We start from the raw sequence: 23,127 nt of genomic DNA on the forward strand, positions 1-23,127 counted from the left end.
TTCTCATTGACGACAGAGGCAACCCCTTCGATTCCTCTCTGCCTCCCCTTCTTCCTCTCTACACTGCCCCCCCCCCCGATTTGGATAACTGGCCAAGTTAAAAAGAAACGAAAAACGTGAAACAACACAGCTCTTGGAATTTCTCAACCACATGAATGCAGAATCGTTATCAGTCGTGAAATGCTGCCTGTCCTATTTACCACGGATACATAATATACAAACCAAACCTGTAAACCTGCACCTCCTATGATAACTCTTTCGAGACACTCTTCCATTCAAAAGTAGAATGGAGGAGGGAGAGATGTAGCTGCCGTAAAGGCTCCTCACATTGTAATTCCTCGCCTCCCGAAATGAACGAGAGCACCCACTGCACGGCCTCCCAGTCTCCCTGCTTTGATCTGTTGGGAAGGATATTTATCTTTGTGCTCACTATCTCACCTCTCCTCTTTGCTGTGACCAATCCCTTTCATGTCACTGAGATCCTGCAAATAGATCCAGGAAATCCTAGAAATTCCTGTATGAGGTTGATTCAAGGAAATAAGCAAAGGGTTATTAAATAAGAGTTACCATCCAGGGATGAATCTTGTTGGAAGTTGCACTGTTTCCTAACTCCATTTGAGTAGCATTAAGGCTACCTCTGCGGGCAGAGACTCTTAAACGTCTGCAACAGTCCAAAATGAAGGAGGGGGGAAAAAAAGGAAGAAAAAAAAGCTGCCTGATTCTAATACACCTAATTAGCCATCGGCAGACTCTTAATTGCATACATTAGGATGATTCCATAGTGGAGATTAATTCTAAATATACCCAAGCAGCTGGTTAAGAAGCCATGGATTACAGTGTGGACTGTACTTTTCCACTTAATTAGATATCAAAATTAAGCAGCAACAAGCATTTTGACATAACGGGGATCAAGCCGCTGCTTGGTATCCCAGAGCTGCACTAAAATGACCGCTAAACAGAGCCGCACAGATGGAGAGATATTAAGTGCCGCACTGGAAAGTAATTTCAAATAATAAAATATCAATATTTACATTTTAATTACCCCTACTGAGAGCCGCTCTGTCATTTTCACTATTGCCGACGCAGCAAGGGGTAGTGAAATGACATTGCAGCTCTGGCTGCAATGACTATTTTGTTTCCATTAAAGAATGACAAGTGTTTTAGAGGCAGTGACACTCGGTGTGTGAACAAGAATGACAGCAGATCAGAAAATTCCTATTAAGGGACTAAATGCCTCAACAAGAGAATTGACTCTGAGCCACAGCTCTTCCTTGAAGCACATAATCCTTTCCAAATTTTCTGCTGAAACTTTATTATTGGGGATGCCCAAGGGAAGTTTTAGTCTCCCATGAAATATTTAGATCGGTAAAACGTTATATGATGATTGCCAATTTAAAAACAATAATACTTGACGTGAACAAATATCCAAGAGTTCTGTGTAAATCACAAAGATGTCGGGGGTTTCTTTTTAAAATTTTCTGTCATTGAAATTGACAATACCATTGATCACATTTCCTTGGAATGTATCTATTTCCTATCAAATACATGGATGAAAGCTTGGGATATGGCTTAGAATCATCATAATAAAAATGCTGGGCTTGCTCGCCCTGGGTTTTCATTAGTATTTGGTTGTAGGCAGCCATCTCGATCACAGTTTTCTTGGCGTGGAAAATAAAGTAAAAACGGGTCACAATTTGTATGGGTAAATGCATACCCATGTGCATGGATGCTACAGATTTTTCTTTAGCTTTTATTATTATTTAAAAATGGCAAAGTCCTAGCGGCTCTTAGAGACCCTCCCCAAATTTAATTACTCTTTATGGGGTGCAAAGATGAGATTATGGAAAAAAAATAAATGGTATATATGAGATGTGACATGCTGCATTCACAGGATAATAAATGAAAACAGTAAACTCTTCCTTTGGGGATGACTGTCAAAACTGTAGAGCTCTTGAAAGAATTTTAATGCCTCAGGGTATGAGAGAGTGTATAAGAGAAACTCCTTGGTCACTACAGCAGGCAGTTAACTGACCCCCTATCTCAGAGCCTGCATTTATTTAATGTGTAGAGATGAACAACCATAAATGTGATGAATGGCTGTAGCAGGAGCCTGAATAGAATTTTTCAAAGAAGAGAACAGGGAAGTTGGGGAGTGATATAGACCCTTAGCCCTCTTCTACTCCCAATCCTTTTAAAATACCAGTTTTGAAGTTGGAATAAAAACTTGATAACAGGCATGGTAGACTAATGCCAATTCTCTAACTAGGAGATGTTCCTCTTAACACAAAAATGAAAGTGCCTAGGAAAGTATTTCTTAAGCATCCCTAATGCTTTTAGGACAAGACAGATCCCCATTTCTCAGCTACCAGCACCTTTTAATTTCTGAAAGAGCCACGGTTGAAAATCTTAATTAATTGTTCCATACTGCTTCAGGATCATTATGCAATGTAATAAAGGCCGTGTAATTATGAAATTTTACAGCCATTACCAAGGCTGATGGCTCGTATTTCATCCTCAGCTGGACCCGATGGCTTTTAGGCACTCGGCTCCCCTTTGATGAACTACAGACAGATCTATCAGGCCCAAACAATATCCAGGCGAGGCAGCTATAATAGCTACCTACAGATGAAGCCACAGATAAAGATAAACTATAAATCTACACCCACAAATGCAGGCACATAGCCTGGGGATGACAGAGAGAGGATGAGACACTTGGGAAAGGCAGGCGCTCCCACGAAGGTGGCCTCCTGTGCTGCTTCTGTGTTCACTCCAGAATGGGTTGGATTTCATAAAAGACAGTGAAACCCAAGTGTACGTCTCCTTTATTCTCTGTATCTCGAAATAAAATGAGAGAAGGCAGGGGTGTGAGAGCGTATCCATGAGCATTGTACTTAGCGTCTTATTTAAAGGGCAGAAGCTACTCAGATATGCTAATGTCCATTTCAGTGGCGGAAAAACAAAAGGCTAGATATTTAGAATTCTTTCCCCCCCCCCCCCCCGAATATAGCACTAATACAGCAATCCAAAATAAGCACACTACAACAAATTAGAGTGTAGCTCATGAGTATCTTTTTTAGAGATATGAACATTTAAAAAAATAAGCCAAGAACAACAAAAAGCCACACTGAAAGGCAGACAGGGAAAATATAGTTACACTCATGTATAGCTAAAACTTTTGTAGCTCAAAAGTGTTTTTCATTTTGGCAGGTAATAATCCATATAGCCATAAAACTATGGTCTGCTTAATATATCAGTATTTCCAACATCTCTCTTTTTTGTGAATTAAGCATTTATGTAGTTCCTTTTAAATAACAAGTTAAATGGAAAAGGTCCACCGAGGAGGTTCACTTGACAACCGTAAGTGCTACACTCCAGGGAGCATGGAGTTCAACTCTGCCTTTGGGATATGGCGGCGACTTCAGTCCTTACGATGGCATCAGCCTCATGCTGGCTCATTTCATGAATATGACCAGACAGCCTGTCTGCGACATATCCAGGGGGAAAAAAAGCCCATCGAGGGTCAATCCAATTCAAGCTGCAAGCTACGATGGTGGACCATGTCGGGCAAGAAAGAAAAGTAGCAGGATGTACCTAGGGTGACTTTGAGATTGAAAACTGGCTGCCGGGTAGGGTGTATGTGTACAGAAGAGGGCTGGTGCACATAAAAAGGGATGTAAGCTAGGTTTAAGTGGCATTACTAAGTCTCTGGAAAGCACAGCTTGAAACTGTTCACTAATAGTATGGATTAGGAGTGAGAAAAACTGGTTTCAGTACAATCTCATCTGTTAACTAGCTGTGTAACCTTGAGCTACTCACTGAATTGCTGTCAAACAAAGTTGATTGGCCAGATGCTCTAGTCTACTGTACACTCCAGATTGGACATTCCATTATTTTTGATGTTCTTTGTTTTGGGGCAGAAAAAGTTATGGACCCAAAACATCCCTTCCATATACAAATGGTTGGTCTCCCTGCCTGAATTCCTTTCTAGGCTTGACGGTATTTTATTTTGCCAATGTGATCCCACCTCCCTTTTTTTTTTTTTTTTTTTTTTTTTTTTTTTTTTGAAGCGAGAAGAATGGTTGGTCTCCCTGCCTGAATTCCTTTCTAGGCTTGACGGTATTTTATTTTGCCAATGTGATCCCACCTCCCTTTTTTTTTTTTTTTTTTTTTTTTTTTTTTGAGAAACAGAGAACGTTGGGTATAGATACCCTTGACCTACTTCTCCTTCTCATCTGTACGAGGACCAGTTCCTAGCACCTTCCTGCTTGTCTCTAAAGAAAAGAGATTTGCTCCTTCCCCCCAAGGAAGGAATTTAGTCCCTGCTGCCCCTGTCCTTCTCCCTGAGATGCTCCGCATACCCCCCGGCACTTGTAACACATCTTTCTCTTGGTCTTCCTGCCTTGTTTGGCCTCGATCCTTTCCCCGTGATACTTGCCATAGTTCTGTTTGGCTCTTCCTCTTTTCCCTCTACCTGCTCTCCATTTCTATGGGTGTAACAAGCCTGGAATACCAGCACACACTTCTCCCAAAGGAGCTAGACTTTTATAGATCCAACTGCCTGCAGCCATCCCCATTGAAATACACCACAGGCAACTCACCTCAAAATATCTACAACTGACCTCATTCCCCGGACCCTCTAACTTATCTCAATGGATTCCCTAGAGCACCCCCATCAAATACTCAACAAGATGTAATCAAAGTTTTGGAGCGACATTTGACTATTCTCCTATGTCCAACTGTTCCTATGAAATATCTTTGGGTTCCACCTCTTATTTCCAGTCCTACTGCCTAATCCCACCCTTCATCATCTTCCCCCTGAACTGAACTCGCGGTTTCCCTGACTCAAATCTCACCCCTTCTACATCTACATTAAGCAGAGATCATCTCTTCTCTGCTCTTATGATTTCTCTCTGTGAGGTTCATGGAATCCTTCCTAGTCAGGGCTCAATTTACCATTCTTTATTTCTTGTTAAGAATGATGGTGAAGATAAAAATCTGGGAAATTTATTCGGGACTTACTATGTGCCAGGCATTATGCTAAATACTTCCATTTATGGAGTGCCCAGGCATCAGGGATTCAACAAAAGACAAAGTACTTGTCCTCTGGGGGTTTACATTCAGGAGGGCAGGGGGTGAGAAAATAAATAAAAATACAACAGGTGGTAAAAGAGTAGCACAGTGGAGGAAAGAGCCACAAAACAGAGGGAAAAAAGAGGCACCAGAGAAGGGGTGAAAGGAAGGAGTTATGTTAAGCAGGGCTGTCAAGGAAAGGCTCCCTCTGCAGAGCGCAGAGGAGAGAGAGCAGGCATGCATCCCTCTGTGGAGGTGCATCCCAGTATGGCAAAGACACCCTTGCTGGGGGAGGAAGCTTCTCTCTGTGGTTCAGAGAATTGCAGAGGCCAGTGTGGCTGGGGACGAAGAGGTGGAGACAACGCTGTTGGTGGGGTCATGGGAACTGGCATGTCACAGAGGCTTTGCAACTTTTTGCAAACTTTTGCAGCTTTTACTTTGAGTGAGAGGAGAAGCCACTGGGGGCTTTGGGCAAAGAGGAGACACAACCTGACTTGCATTTTAAAAAGACGACCGGGTGCAGGAGAGCAATGAGGCTGCCGCAAGCATTTCATTCTCACCTTAAGGGGCAACTGCTGTTCTCTTTCCCACTTTCCACATGAGGCAACTGAGGTAGCAAACCCACTCCAGGTCACGTGGCTAAAAGTATTAGAGTTACAGCCATAAAAAAAGAACGAAATAATGCCATTTGCAGCAACATGAATGGACCTAGAGATGATCATACAAGTGAAGTAAGTCAGAAAGAGAAAGACAAATATCATATGATATCAGTTGTATGTGGAATCTAAAATATGACACAAATGAACCTATCTAGGAAACAGAGTCACAGACACAGAGAACACAGCTGTGGTTGCCAAAGGGCAGGGGGCAGCCGGGAGGGATGGAGTCAGACTTTGGGATTAGTAGATGCAAACTATTATTTATATGGATAACTGAATCACTGTGCCGTACACCAGAAACTAACACCACATTGTAAATCAACTATACTTCAATAAAACTCATTTTTTAAAAAAGCACTAGAGATACAATTTGCACACATGCCATGTGAGTCCAGAATCTGTAATTGAACCACCGTGCAGCGTGCTTTTCTTCCTATGTTCCCATCATCATTTATTCTTTTCCAAACAAGCCACACTGACTTCTGTGCTTTTGTTATTTCTCTCTCCCTCCCTCCCTGTCTTCCTTTCTTTCCTTTCCTTTCTTTCCTTCCTTCCTTCCTTTTCTTTTCCTTCCTTCCTTCCTTCCTTCCTCCCTCCCTCCCTCCCTCTCTCTCTCTCTCTTTCTTTGGCCATGCCACGCTTGCGGGATCTCAGTTCCCCAACCAGGGACTGAACCCAGGCCATGGCAGTGAAAGCCTGGAATCCTAACCACTAGCCCACCAGGGAGCTCCAGATATTTCTTTACCTTAGTGAAGAATGCCTTTTCCCTTCCTTTCTGTCGGGCAGATGTCTCTTCAACCATCCATGCCTCTCTGAAATATTTTCCTCCAAGTATTTCCCTCATGACCGTAGGGAGAGTGATACCTCCTTCTCTACAGCTTTCTCCTCCACTACTTTGCCCATCATCCTACTGTGCTGACACTACTGAAGTCATGACCTTTTCTGCGATATCAAACCACTTATTCATCATGGTATCCCCAGGGCTTAGTACATAGGAACAGTTTTGTTTTTTTAACTGAAATATTTGTGTGTGTGTGTGTATGTGTGTGTGTGTGTGTGTGAATATGTGTGTGTGTGTGTATGCACGTGCATGTGTGTGTGCGTGTGTGTGTGTGCGTGCGCGCGCGCGCCCAGACCTTGCATGGTCTCAGGACCTAAACAGTCTTAATCCACGTTTGGGAAATAAGCAAAGAAATGAGTGGTGGGAAGGGCGAGTGGTCACAGCTTGGGTGAAGGCACAAGCAGTGAGTGTGTGAGAAGAGCTAAGAGCAAAATGGCTAAAGAGCTTCCTGACACCTATGCCCCACCCCCATCCCATTACTGCTCCCACACTTCCCCCAAAAGGCTGGAAATTAGAACACAGTGAAGGCTTTCCTCTGCTGCTGCCCAGCGAGAGGTGACTCAGACAGCTGAGTAATTCCTCAAGGGGAATACAGGATAAGCTTGAGAAGCTGGAAGAGTTTGAGAGCAAAAAGGCAGCAAATGCATCCCTTCGCCCAGAAAGAACATGCTAAAAACCTCTTAAAAGGACCCTAACCATCGTCCTATTCCCCAGCTTAACACCAACCTACTGCTCCACATGCTTGGGTTTAATTCTCCAGCGTGCCAGACACCGCCATTAACAGCAAAATTGTTTCAAGATAACTCTGAAAAGCTAAATGCCACAGCAGGATGATGTTACCAGGTGTTTACTGAACAAAGTACATACGAACACAGGATACAAAGCCCTGGAAATAGTCTTAAAAATTATCTTATTGAAAATGCTCATTTAAAAGACGAGGAAGCTGACAACCCTTAGGAAAACAAACTCCATCATTATATGAGACATCTCATGTCAGTTAACAAAGAAATTTGAAACAGACCCTATTTCCCCTTCCCTAATCATTCTGGGATATACTGTCTGGCCACGTTGCATGTAGAATTTATGCATTTTCATATTTCTAGAGCATATCTCATCCCTAAGAGAGAGGAGCCTTGTAAGCCTTCTCCCTTATTAACACTTCCTGTAGAATTCAGATACTGCTATTTTCATGTTCTGAAGAATCTCAGCAAAGTCAATGGACTCAGCAATTCATATAGAATTAAATGGGAGTAAACTTCCATATTCTATGCAAATGAAAACTCTTATAGATTTGTTATACATATTTTTCACTTATCACCTATTTTTAATTAGAACAAAGAGGTATTACAGACTCATCATTTAAGTGTCCAACTGAGGCTGCCATGGCCATGCACAAAGGGCTGTATTTAATTTTTCAACTGGTCTATCTTTTACACCACAAAGGAGGCGCTCAAATATTCACTAAATGTATAAACTCACAAAAGCAAGCTGTCTATGTCCGTCACTACCATGTTTGAAATAATGATGTGTTTTCAGACATCTAATTTCTAAATTCAATTTTAATATAAATAAAATTGCTATTTGCAGCAACATGGATGGACCTGGAGAATATTATACTGAGTGAAGTAAGTCAGACAGAGAAAGACAAATGTTATATGATATCACTTATATGTGGAATCTAAAAAATAATACAAGTGAATCTATATACAAAACAGAAACAGACATAGAAAACAAACTTATAGTTATCAAAGGGGAAAGGGGGGTGGGAGGGATAAATTAGGAGTATGATAATAACAGATACAAACTACTGTACATAAAATAGATAAGCAATAAGGGTTTACTGTATAGCACAGGGAACTATATTCAATATCTTATAATAACCTATAATCAAAACAATGTGAAAAATATATATATATAACTAAATCACTTTGCTGTACACCTGAAACTAATATTATATTGTAATCAACTACACTTCAGTTAAAAAAAAAATTCACAAGGAACTTGACATTTAACAATTAACAGTAAAGGTATCACTGTAATGGTGCTACACGCTAAACTACGTTTCTGTTTCTCTAGGATCAAGGCCTGGAAAGTATTTGAGCAACTGAACTGGAGGAGAAATAACAGCTAGAAATAAAGACTAAGTCAAAGCCTATTCTATCCCAATGCGAACCTTATTTTATTCTGGTGCTTTTACTAAGGTAAGTTCTTTAGGCAGAATAATTCCTGTTGTGCTCGATTAGGATTTCTTGCTACTTAAAATTTAATGGTTGACGATAGCTAGTGGGAAGCAGCCCCTTAGCACAGGGAGATCAGCTCGGTGCTTTGTGACCACCTAGAGGGGTGGGATAGGGAGGGTGGGAGGGAGACGCAAGAGGGAGGGGATATGGGGATATACGTATGCATATAGCTGATTCACTTTGTTATACAGCAGAAACTAAGACAACACTGTAAAGCAATTATACTCCAATAAAGATGTTAAAAAAAATGTAATGGTTATTTCTTAAAAAAAAAAAATCAAAGAACTTGCTTTTTTATTTCTATTGAAAACTGGCAGTTTTTGAAGGGGTTTCTTTATAACCAGGAAGATGACGTTTACTACTGTGGCAAGGGGACAGGGATTCTCTTTGGAGGCAGCAGCACCAATAAAGGTATGGTTCAATGTCCGAGGTATTCATCCACGTTTTATTAATTAGGTGGAAAGCCTTTCCCACTGGAATAGTGCAAGGTATTTATTAACACTTCAGCCCACAAATAGAACAAATGTACAGCAAAGGAGGTAATTATGAAATATACCAATCCCTTTATCAACTTGGCAGGGACAACCCAAAAGACGGTTTCTGATTATGATCTTTTTCATGATATTTTAATTGTGCTTCTTAACCTGCTAAATTAAAAACTACAGGGCAATCTCACTTAGATCACAGACAAAGGAGATCATATCAATTTGCAACAAAATGTATGAATGCTCTTATCTGCTTTAATTACACCCAGAACTTAACAGGCAAATTCAATAAGATCACAGAAGGATTGAGAGCTAAATGTTATCTCTTAGCCAATGGCATTATCATGCCCATATGTTGTTACACATTATGGAGCGTGAACCTTTGTTTAATAATAAGTTTAGGAAATAAGGATACTGAAAGTAAAGAAGGCTTGTTCTGAGATTTGAGTCTGTCGGGGTTATTTTTGTCATCAGCTAGTCTATGTACCCTGGCCATGAAAATAAGATGAGAGACAGACAATAAAAAAGACCTAAGTCTTCCTGCCTCTTAAACAAAGCCAGGATATGGATTCCGAATACGTTTTTGAATTTTTATTTTATTCTCTATCTGTAAGCATTTTTCGACCAAAATCCTGCCAGAATTAATCTCAGCCAAGCCTTTAGTTCTTCTCTATTAACCCGTTTACTTTTTTTTTTTTTTGCGGTATGTGGGCCTCTCACTGTTGTGGCCTCTCCCACTGTGGAGCACAGGCTCTGGACGAGCAGGCCCAGCCGCTCCACGGCACGCGGGATCCTCCCAGACCGGGGCACGAACCCGTATCCCCTGCATCGGCAGGCGGACTCCCAACCACCGCGCCACCAGGGAAGCCCAACCCGTTTACTTTTATCCTAAAAACCCTCACCCCAAACCTTATGATCCCCGAGTGTGATTACAGAGCAGCTTCTTGAGAACTTCAACTACTAAGGATTTGAATTTTTAATTCTGTTCACATCTTTGGAAGCCTAATCCAAGGCCAATTTCCTGGTAATAGTTTGACCTAAAATGTGCTCTTTGGTGACTTCAAGAACTGGAGCTACTACATTCTGTGATGGTACCATCTGCGCCTTCGGGGCTGGAGGAGGGGCAGAGAGTTTTCTGATTCTGCTACTAATCCTGGTTGACCAATTCCTATCCCTTCTATGCTACTTGCAAAGGAAACCACTTCTAACGCTCACATCCTACTGATCCCCATGTTATTTTATTTTTCTTGAACTATTTTCTCTCTCCCTCCCAGAGGTGGGGATTCTTATTTAATCACTTCAGCAAGCTTCAAGCTTTTTGCTCTCCTGGAGGAACAGAAGGATGCACCTTTTTTTGATTCCTTATGAAGTCATCCTTAAAAATTATCAATAGCTCTTACATACACACGTAAGTGAGACATCAACATTTAGTTATGCAAAAAAGAGGCACATCCAAGCAAGGATGGACGATGCGTCATGTAGATCCTTAGCGTTCTCTACCAGCAGCCAATGTAATGGGGCAGTGAAGAGATGGACAGCCATTTAGAAGCTTAACGCTTCAATATTATTAAGGAAGCTACTCCTTTACCCTGAGTTAGGACACATCGTAGCATTTATTCCACATTGTATCTTGATTTGTCTTTGACATCTTTGTTTTTTCCAAATTTTCAAATTTTTATACTGTTTTCCCAGATAGATTTTGATGACTGGGATGGTATTTTAGAAACAGTATATTCCACCCCCGCCCCCCCCAAAAAACTCAATAATGTTGGAGGATTAAATGTTTTCTATCTACTTATTTATTTGCTGATGTAGCTCTAGGTCCACACTTTTGTACAGTTCACATACTCTTGCATGTGCGACACAGAAGAAAGCCTATTTGAATTTGTACTGGTCTGAATTTAATGTTTATTTCCACTCAAATTATTCTCAGCCAAAGGTAAAACCACTCTGTCTCCCTCCCCCGACCAAATGGCATTTGGAAATATGGTATGTTTAGAACCAAGGCTTTTATTGGGAGAACTAAAGGAGGCTAAAAGTTCTGCAAAATAAATAATTTCCCACTCAAAATGACAATAGCACCCGCACTGAAAAATGTATGCGTTAAGTCCATTGGACAAATAAAAACTGAAATTGACTATACAGTTGCCATGTGCCAAAATGCACACGGGACCATCTTCAAATCACTGACAAGGAACTGTATGCTCTGGAATTTCCCATGGCACTCTGATATCCACCCCCAATCCATGTAAGTACATAATTTTTCAGGTTGTAGCACTGTTTTCAAATCTGCCTTCAAGAATCTCATTATGGGGCTTCCCTGGTGGCGCAGTGGTTGACAGTCCGCCTGCCGATGCAGGGGACGCGGGTTCGTGCCCCGGTCCGGGAGGATCCCGCATGCCGCAGAGCGGCTGGGCCCGTGAGCCGTGGCCGCTGAGCCTGCGCGTCCGGAGCCTGTGCTCCGCAACGGGAGAGGCCGCAACGGTGAGAGGCCCGCGGACCGCGAAAAAAAAAAAAAAAAAAAAAAAAGAATCTCATTACACATTCTTTTATCTGGAATTTTTGGATATTCTCTAACACCATTTTTAAAAAGTTTTGGGATGATTAAGATATATTTCTTTCTTTAGCACAGACATTCAGGAAATTTCTTCTATGTTTCTACGAATCCCTGATAGCTCTAAAAGAGAAGAGAACTAACTTCCTTGAGCCCCAAGGCAGAAAGATCATCTTGGGAACACAGGTATATATCACGTTTGGATTCTGGCAAGCTTCTAATTTTGTTTTATTATCTCAATATTAATGTCTAATTGTTGCCTTCTGGAGACTTACTAATAAAATTTGAATTGGAAATACACTGCATTTCAACATATATTAACATGATTTCATTTATTTCTATTGATTCACTATGAAAACTATGATTACATCTGCAGTGTATTTTCTGTCTATTGAAGAAAAATATAGTACTCACCATCAGCTGAACAGTGCTTTAACACCATTCTAAACTATGCACGATTCCATCTATACTTAACATCATAGTGATAAGTAAAGTTACTTAAATATTTTTCAGAGATTGACTCATTTAAAAAAATAGAAAGAAGAAAATACAGAATCACATTGTTTTTGTGTTTATGATCAATATATGTTAAAAATGAAAAAACATCTTAGAAAGTTGTTTCAAATATCAAAATAGCAGCAACTTTTGATAACCTGAATTTACACATCTTGTAAAATGGAATAGCAATTACCTGAGTGACACTTTTCAGGACATAGATATGCATACAGCGTCAACTGTGTGAATTTAGAGAAAAATCACTTAATCTTTGGGTCTTGGTTTCCTCATCTGGACAAAATAAGAGGGTGGATGTAACAACCTCACAAGGATGCTGTACCTATCATATGCAAGTGAGCATCAAATTTATTTGGAATCACTTTGTAATCTGAGCATCACTACGCAAATGATAATCATTGTCATTATTATTCTTTCATTAATAGTAAAAATAGTTCAGATTTGTAAAGGCAGGCAGCATCTCACCTAGGTGAATTTCATTACATAAAACTTCCAAATGTTTTTTAAAGATTTTACACATCTTGGGTAGATTCCTTTAAAATGATTACATATTTCTCAGTCTTCTTAAAATAAGTCTACTAAATACATTTTTAATTTTCCTGATGATCAGAAACAGCATGGCAGGAAGCATCAGGAGATCCAAGCTGCCCTGAGTTGCCCTCAGAGGTAACTGAGGAATGTGGGGCTGCCCAAACGCACGTTACACAGCCTCCTGTGCTGGGCTTCTTAGTACTCGATCTGCATTTTATATTTTTGCCTGCAGACTCTTACTTTCTATTGCCATCCATAGGATTCCCTTTGGCGTCAATCTCTCCAGAAATTTGCTATGTATCAGAAGAGCTAAGGTAGTTAGAATGGTTCATAGAAAGGGTTGAATAGCCTATGAGTGAGGGACTGAGGGACTTTACAATTACAATACCTTTGGAAACTACCCAGAACATTTTTTTCTGTTTGTTTTCAATTATGCTATAGGGAGTTGGGCTGTTCAAAATTTGATAATATTATCCCTGGATGGCGAGAAACTGAGTGGAAAGATAGTGACATAAAATTTACTTAAGCGGAAATTTCTGTGTGAAAATATGGATATTATGGTTCCTTGTTTTTCCTCTGAAATGATTAGAAAAACTGTTTAAGAATTTAAAAAATGCCAGTAAGAGTTGAATTATATAGCCTCACGCATGTATAAGAGTAAGTGCCAAAGTATTTATGCAACAAAACAATACATTTACATATAAAGGTTTTATATAGACTTTATACAACTCATTGACAAGCTTATGACATATCCACCCCAACTCACCAATTTTAAGGGTGTCCAGATTAATATTAACACCTTTACAGTTATTCTGAAGTTATTTGTATAAGTTCATATGAAAGATATCTCTGCCAAAAATTAAAATGTCTTTAAATATACATAGCTTTGACTTGAGTGCTTAGAATATTTACCACTGAATATTTATAAATTTTTATAAAAATTTATAAACATTATTTACTTCCAAGTAACTCAGAAAATCTTTCTGTTTGATGAATAAATACATATTTATATATTTGTTAAAATGCATATTGCTTATTGGATGTGCTATAATGGCTCCTTTCTCACCATTATATGTGAATGTGTAATTAGCCACATAATAAATATCTCCAATGAAATTTTCAAGAAAGCTTTTAATTCAAATATGTCATGGTCACTTTTCAGAGTTCATGAACCTTTCTGATTTATTTTTAAACACTAAGGATAAACTTATGGCTTGGCCACAAAATGCTGGTGCAAACGCAACCTGGGCTCCCCAATAAATATGTATTGATCTTGTGGATGAATGTGGCTTCTTGGGAAGTGAGGTCTTCTCTTTGGTAATAAAGCTACCGTATTTATTTATGTATCCATTTATGAGATTTGCAAAGCTGAATACTAAACTCAAAAACCTTATGAGTGTGAGGGTTTACAACAGGTTTCTCAATTTCAACACTACTGGTATTTTAGGCTGAAAAATTCTTTGTTGAGGGGCAAGGTGTAGGGGGATGTCCCGCGAATTGTAGAACATGGAGCAGCATCCCTGGCCTCTCTACACTAGATGCTCCTCCTTCCCTGTTGTTTCCCTGACTGTGACAATCAAAATGTCCCCAGTCACTGCCAAATGTTCCCCACGAGGCAAAATTGCCCCTGGGTGGGGACCATTGGTTAGGGATGATGAAAAAACCTCCTTTCCTTCCTAAGTGAGTAATTAGTTGTTGGGAATCATGGTATCTAAAACAGCTTGTCTCAGTCTATGTAGCATTTTCCCAGGCCCAACCAGAGACTTGAATAAGAGGGGCTCCTCTATTTGCCAAACTTGTCCCCAAGCAAAGTTTCTGTCTCTCCTGGCAATACTAGGCCTGCTTCATGGGTGCGTGCTCTGTGCAGGGAGCCGCATGTAGTTGGATGCTCTGCTGTCGTCGTCTTGAAATTCTTAATCACAGGTTCTGCATTTTCATTTTTCACTGGACCCCATCAACTATGTAGCCAGTTCTGTAATAACTATCAAATCAATATTATTGGGATGCACCCATGAAATCTGTTTTGCCAGCAGAAGTTTCTGAGGTCCCATTGTGCTAAACAAAAAAATCAGTTTGGAACGTAAAAAAATGAATTAGTCTATACCAGGAATTTGTGTTAGCATAGGAGATAAAAATCAGGGTTTTGAATGCAGACCTGAATTTCAGACTCATTGTCTCTATTTTACTAGCTTCATGATCTCAGGCAAGTTGTTTGACTTCTCTAAGCTTCAAGTTTCTCAATTATAAAATGGTGTCCAATCGACAAGGGGAATGGAATATTATATAATGGAATACTACTCAGCCATAAAAAATGAACTAGTGATATTTCGAGCAACATAGATGGAGCTAGAGAATATTATGTTTAGTGAAATAAGTCAGACAAAGACAAATATTATATGATATCACTTATATATGGAATCTAAAAAATAATACAAATGAATCTATATACAAAACAGAAACAGACTCATAGACATAGAAAACAAACTTGTGGTTACTGAAGTGGAGGGGGGAAGGGAAAAATTGGGGGTATAGGATTAACAGATAAAAAATACTATATGATAAGCAATGAGGATTTACTGTATAGCACAGGGAATTATACCCAATATCTTGTAATAACCTATAATGGAATGTAATCTGCAAAAATACCGAATCACTATGCTGTACACCTGAAACTAACACAGTATTGTAAATCAACTACACTTCAATTTAAAAAATGGTCAGAGGTGATCCTCAGTTATAGGGTTGCTTTGAAGAACAACTGAGATGATGTATACAAAACAATGAGCACTGCGCCTGGCACCTAGTAAGTGCTCAATGAATGTAGCTCCATGACGATGATGATGTTGCCAAAACCCAGCCTAGACTGGGACGAGAAAATAAAATTCAGCCTCAAAAGTGTCATCATACTGTTTTGAAGGCAGATTTCCAGAGTTCAAAGTGGTAGTCCTTTAGGTTGAATCTTACTCTTCCAATATTTTCCTATTACTATTCACCCAAAAGTCTCAAACCTAAATTTTAAAAACACCTATCAAGTGCTTAAAACCTGGCTCCGAATTTACACACCCAGGTCCAAATGTCCAGGGGAACACATCTGAACGGGGCTGTATGTGCTCCGCTGCTGACATTACCCGAAGTCAATGGTGCAAGCGTGCGTGTTAATACATTTCATACATTAAAGATGTAAATTTTATTCTTCAAGCTGAAAGCCAGGTGATTAATTCTCATAGCATAGTGATCAATTGGTGCAGATGCTCCACCTGTATTAATGTTTGTTTTTGTATGCATTAGGAGCGGAAGCACACCAATAACACAGGTGTCTGACGCAGAGTTGTGCGAGGTTGCCGTTAGCCGGCAAACACTGAGATCAGTACTTAGGTTGCACGTAGCACTGCCAATTTTTTCAATTAGACCCATTATTGATTTGATGAAAAAGCAAATTAAACATACCATGGTGGTATGTAAATCGGTTAGAGAGAGCATAAGGTTCTGGTACAAAGCTTCAAAGGCATGAGCTGTACGGCTTTCCTCAGCTGTAACTCATAGGGGTTCCTGGCGATTGCTGCTCTGTATGGGGTTCCTTGAGCTGCATGTGTTGGCTGGCCAAACAATCGTCCGGAAAGACCAGAGCTGTATTTTAAAAATTCACAACAGTTTTGCAGAAAGGGAAAGGATGCTGGAAATCGACTAACTTTGAAAGGATACAGAGATAGGAAGGGTTGCAGAAGCAGCCCAAAATGGCTTTCGTCAAGTGATAGTCTGTTTTGCCTGCCCGGATGTATCGCCATGGAGAGTGCATCCCGCAGGCATATACGTGACACATTTAAAGAATCGATTTTGCTGATCTGAAAAGTTGTCTTGACCACTACCTCAAGCTACTGCGGCATGTTTTCATTGTCTAAAGTTAAAAGCTGCTGTGCTGTCTAAAATCAGAGTCTAATCAGCTTCTATATTATAATTTCTTAAAATCTGAAAGAATGTTCTTTGTACGTCAATGAATGATGTTCTCCAGTCCTGCTAACAAATGGGCAGAGGTACTGAAAATGGGCCTGTTTAACCTACAACGACTGGTTTTATTAACAGAAGGAAGCTAATGCTCACCTAAAACTTCTTGATACCTCCCTATGCATTTATCTCCTATGGATTTCTACACAAGAAGCCTTCAAGCCTTTGAGAAGCCTTCCCTGATTCCCGAAGTTAGGGTTCCCACCATGGTGTACCCCTAGTATGCTGTGTTGCCCCATCAATGCACTTAGAACACCATGTTATAATTGTCTCTTTGCTTGTCTGTGTCCCTCAAAAGATTCTGAGCCTTACGACCATGTAACCATCTCTGCTCTGTTTACTTTTGTATTCTACTGCCTAGGAGAGTGATTACCATAAAGGTATCCAACACGTTTACAATAAATAAGTCACGTGGTCAAAATTCAATTTTGTTAACTTTAAATAAGAGACCTTATTAAATAATATTCCAAAGAGTTTGCTCTTCTCATGGCAAATAAGGAAATCTAGTAGGCCAAAGGACTGGCATTGCCAAATCTTAAGCTCTAAGTTCTAACTATAAAGCCTATGATAAATCTGTCAAGATCAACTGGAATCAGTCAGTGATGATTGGAAATGCCATCAAAATAAGTAGCAGGTGCATCAAGGTCATAGAGATGACCTGTCATCATCATAGGATGACTTTCACGTCCTATTTAGCAACTTACACTGAGAAGGCAAATGACTTTTGCAGAGAAGGAAGAGAAAGAACCAAAGTGATGGCTGTAACTGGATGAGGTTAACAACAAACCAAAATCAAACAGAAAATGTTGCAACTTTTAAATGTCATCAGATCAATGACGTAAAAGAGCTTTTTATATGAGCACTCAGAAAAAAGAGAACTGGACAAGAGAAAAATATTGGGAAAGGATGGAAAAGTATGCCTATTGATTGCATTGAGATAAATAGAGCCGAGAGGGATTGGAAGGTGGGGTCTTGCATTTATGGGAAGACAATTTCTGTGACTGAATGAATGGGCAATTGTCACAGTTCATCAGAAGTTACTGAGTTGCTAAGCGAGTATAATTAGGGAAAAGACGTTCAGCTCAGATATTCCATCCAAACAAGTTCATTTCTTGTCCTTTGAATTATAACATTTTATATATATATATATATATATATATATATATATATCTCGACATTTCCCTATTGTGCCCCAAATCAACACACACCCTTTCTTCCTGGATCATAACAAGGCACTGCAAACATGCACACCTTCACAAAAAGCGACTTAGGTGAAAAGAATACATTGCCCAAACAGAGAGGCTCTAAAGATGTGAAACTTAGAAAAACAAAGTTTTTGTCCACTTTTCCCCCCTGAGGGAAACTGTCCAAAGAGATGTGGATGGTATAAATCATCTGAAGAGTCCTTGGTTGTTTTTGTTTTCCTTTATTTTCACATTCGTGAGTTCATTTTCTTTTTAATCGAAAATCTAGAAGATTGGAGCTGGCACTGCCAGCAGTGTCTGACGGGAGAGAGCATATGTTTCCTGTCATACTGGCATCTGACTGTAACAGCCATGTGGAAGTCAATGCAAGTCCTTACATCAAAGTTTGATTGCCATTGTACGGACCTTGCTAGAAGTTGAAAAAAAGCAATGTCCATTTGAAGCTCGTCTGTGAACTTTGCATGAACCGCTAGGAATAATGTAGTGTGATGACAAGCCAGTTATACCTTCCACTAAATTTGCTGTCTGGAATGAACTGAAAGCGTGTTTGGTTTGTGTAATTACGTCCATCTATCTTTATATTCCAGCGGCATATCGCAAATTGAAAATACTAAAAATTGACGGTTGGTTCTGATATTTAATGATTGCCAAAGACAAGACGATGATTTATTGGTTACTTACCGATGTGACACATTTGCATCTTATTAGACGGAGATTACTATTCCTTAAAATGCGGACGAGGCCTGATCATGTCTGATGGATTGATTTGATTTGCAAATGTAATCAAACTAATAAGAGGGAAAAAATGAGCAATAATGCCTTGTTTTTCAACTGGCAATCACTCCCCTGCCAACAAGGCTGATATCCCTGACTAAGCAGCCTTTACACCGTCTTCCTGTCATCTCAAATAAACAAAGGGATGCTAAGAGCTTGATAAGAGGATAACAAGCCAAGTACAGATGCAGCATGGAGCCCACACCCCTGAACTGTGCTGTTGCACGCGAGAACAAACGTTAATGGCAGGAGATGCCACACGACTTTAACAATCCTGAGAAAAGCTCTCGCTGTAATCAGCTCTCTGTTCCCATATTCTTAATATCTCTTCAAAGTAAATGAAGAACCTTTCCTTAAAGTAAAAAATACTGCCATCTTCCCTCATGCAGTAAGCAGGCCTCTATTCATAAAGAGACTGTTTCTGAGATAGTTTAACCACATAAAAGCCAAGTGGGTTCAGAACAACCACACGTACATGGTTTGAAAAGAGCATAAAAACCCCGTCAGGTAGCTGCTGGCCCTCAGTTTATTCCCTAGAATATCACTGATAGCCAGAATACAGGGAGGGGAGCTACAGAGAGGGAAACTCTGAAATACTGGACCAGGAGGTGTGGTTGACACCTGACTTTGATCATTCTCAAAGCATTTCTTCAAGACTCTTGAGTGCGTGTATGACGGAAAAATAGAAACCATGATCCTGAGTGAGCTGCAAAGCAACCATTCTTGAGATAAAAATTCAAAAAGTGTTCTGATAATAGATCAACTATGCCTCAAAGTCATATAATAATGACAGAGACAGTCTCCCTAAAACAGAACTTTAGTATAAGGCCTACCACAGAGTAGGCTTTTAATATATATTTTTTGTTCAGTGCACGAGTGAATAGGTATTAGCTTGCTACAAAAATATATTACACATGGTATTTTTGTTGGGGAATTGAATATTGCAAAGTGTGCAAAAAAAGTCAAATTGAATTTAGAGAACCTATTACCATATTCAGATATCTCAAAAATGATCATAGTTGATGTTTCAAAGATAACCACGTCATCCATCTTCAGCCCATATGAAATTTATTAAACTACAAGAATATAGTATGGTCAGATTCACATTAAACAATAAATAATTCTATTCGAACTGTAAAAAATTGCCTTGGAAATTTGACTTAGACTTTCATGGCACATACAGAAATATGAGAACCTAAAATCCTCACTGAGTATACTGGGTTGGATAACTGACCAGGTTAATTAAAATCCATGGATTATCTACAAGCTAATTTTAATCAAACGTTATATACTGATCTGTCAGTGACGCTGTCTTCAAAGATAGCATCACATATATTTACACAGCAAGTATTCAGAGATGCTTTATAAATAAGGTGCACCTCATGTATTCCTGTTACTTTGTCTTTATGTTATCTAGACGCTTAGCTCTGTATCAAGATCCTCCATTGAGAAACTCTTGGCCACTTTAAGCTGTTGGCTATGTTTCCCAACCTCAAGCCTCAGTGAAGGAATTCTCTCTACTATATCCCCCTGCGTGAAACATTCTGAGCTAAATCTTTAGATTAATAATTCTTCAGAAAGGGGTTTGATCTGATATATCCAGATATTATACCCAAGCTATATCAAAGAATAACAAAAGAAAGGTGGGTTTATTACTTATAATTTGGGGTGCACAACTTAAAATATACCAAAATAACTTTTCTATAACATTTTCACTACTGGTCTACCTTCAAAAAATATGCTGTCCATATAAATATGTGCATGTTTATATATAATGTAATATAATGTGATATAATATAGAATAAAGAGGATAACTTGCTAATATTTAATACTATGCATAAGAATGTATACTCTTTTCTGAAAAACTGGTGGTGACGATGATAAATATCAACAGTGCTCAACTGTGAAATGACTGAGTTTTAGTCTCAACTATGTCCTGAGTAGCTCGTGACCTTGGGTAGGTCATTCAGTTTTCCTGGCCTTCAACGTTTTCATCTGTAAGTGAATGTGCAAGTAAAGGCATTTAACATTTACTGAACATTTAGCAATTAAAAGATTGGATTGGGCACTTTACATACTTTATTTAACTCCCTGAATTGTCTCAGTAGCCTATCAAGTTGGTCACTTTATTATTATCATCCCCATCTTACACATAAGCAAACTTAGTTCATGGCACGAAGCAATATCAGAATTTGAACCGTGGTCTCTAACTCCAAGGACGGTACACTACCCACTGCAATATGCTGCTGCCTCTTAAAACGAGAAGTTCTAGCAATTGAATTCTAAGGTTCATTCTGGTTCTATCATCCAAGAATTAATTTTTAAAGAAAGAGATCTCTATTTGCTATCCTTCCATTTATTTTTAAAAGAGTGTCATAAAACTTCCTGTAGGCATGTTTCTGAGTAAGCAAGCATAGTTTTTAAACTTTGGGAAGATCTCTCATACAGCACTTTGCTTCAATATCACAGCCATTCACAGAAATAAATCTGAAATGCTTAAGTAGAGATTCCATGCTTTTCCACAAAAGGTTAATCTGAGTAATATGCACAGTTGAAAGGACCTTTGGGAGGGTATTCCTCTTTTACGTTCACAAGTCTGCATTGCAGACTGGGCTCTGCCATAACACAGAAAATCACAAAATTAAGTAGAGCTGGACTATTTTTTTTCCTAAAGTGCTGACCATGTCAGGGGGAATCAGTCCTTCCTTGAACCCGTAGCTGTTCCTTCTCCCTCTCTCCCTCCTCAGTCCAGGCTACCATGTGCCCTGCCATAAACATGCCGCCTGGCTGAGGGGGCCCAGCACTTCAGGGAATTAATCCTTCCTTAATGTAGGTTAAGCAGGTGTGAAGCCTCCTTCATACAGAGAGGAGGGAGCTGCTCTTCAGAGACACCCCTGGAGTTATGGTGTCTCATTGGGCTCCGATGACTCTCTAAATCCATACAGGCTGTGCTGCTGACCTGGATGGCCAGTCATCCACTGGCTTAATCTGAATCCAGTGGAAGAAACTGGTCCTTTCCCCTTCTTGATTTTATAATATTAACAATATGTAGTGAGGACTTAATTGCCCATTCTGGCAATGGAAATATAATTTCCTTATTGGAAGCAAAGTTCTGTGGTTAAATGGAGACATGTAAAACTGTGGGATGAACTAAGTTGAATTGACTCTAGAGCTTAGAATTACCAAGAGGTGCTATTTACCCACTATATGTTTCTCTTTAACTAAATTACGACGCATTAGTACTTTTAACTCATATAATAATAGCACTGAACTTCACATTAAGAGATCCAAGTATAAAATGAAAGCTGAATATCCCTTTGACTTGGGGTTTGTGTACTTTGTACGTCATTCCTGATTCTTGGTGGAGGAAAAAAAATATATAACCTGGCAAAAATAAATAAAAAATAAAAGTGGTTGATTGCTTCTGAGAAAATCATAGTTTGTTTTTTTCTTTTCTGGGGAAAACCAAGAAATTTTTTTTCTTAAGAGAAATATCAAGGTATTTATAAACAAATGGAGGTATTATATCTGTTTATCATATACCATAAGCTTCTTAGAAAGTTTGGTCAATTAAAGGGATTTTTAGCAGGTTAAATACATTCTCCTAATTGGGTTCTTCTAAGAATCATTTATGAAGGTTGAAAAGTGGCCTGAATTGGGGAGGAAGCAGCTTGACTTTAGGGAAATCATATGCCTGTGGACATGTTTGGTATAATGTTAAAAATATTATCTGATTGGTAAGATGCCACTGATGTGGATGGCTTGGGTCACTTTGGACACTGATTTGTTGAAAATGAAAAGAAAGAGAATAATGAAAAAGTATAGTTAAAGGGAGGGCAGTGCCTTGACTATGTGGACCCTGACTTTGGTTAATAAGGAAAATTCACATGGAAGAGCAAAAAGGTAAATGAACAGCAAATTCCTTCTGTAGATTTCCCCTCCCCCTTCTCCTTCCACCCCTCTGATAACCCCTCTCGGCAGAGGCAATTCAACAGTCTACGAGATCCGCAATATCAAAACTACTCCTCAGTAGTCCTCACACCTTTCATTCCTCCCCACGGGTCCACAGTGAATTCAGTTCAACCCCCTTTCCTCTTTGCTTCATCTACATCAGCGCCATTTCTTTTGACGCATCAAAACCACACTTTGTATCTTGAACCTGAAGGTCACTTATTCACCGAACCTTGGTCTAACAAGGAAGTAGGCTGACTTAGTCACATTACAGAATACAGCCAGGGCTTCCCTGGTGGCGC

General features: G+C 39.5%; 1 protein-coding gene across 2 annotated transcripts in view; it reads right to left on the reverse strand.

The window, feature by feature from the left end:
- LOC103084264 (estrogen-related receptor gamma) overlaps positions 1–23,127 on the reverse strand; it is a 159,144-nt gene that overhangs the window by 28,436 nt on the left and 107,581 nt on the right. The gene's annotated exons all lie outside the window — the stretch shown is intronic.

Source organism: Lipotes vexillifer, unplaced genomic scaffold (assembly GCF_000442215.2).
Source record: "Lipotes vexillifer unplaced genomic scaffold, Lipotes_vexillifer_v1.1 scaffold139, whole genome shotgun sequence".
NCBI classification, from domain to species: Eukaryota; Metazoa; Chordata; class Mammalia; order Artiodactyla; family Lipotidae; genus Lipotes; species Lipotes vexillifer.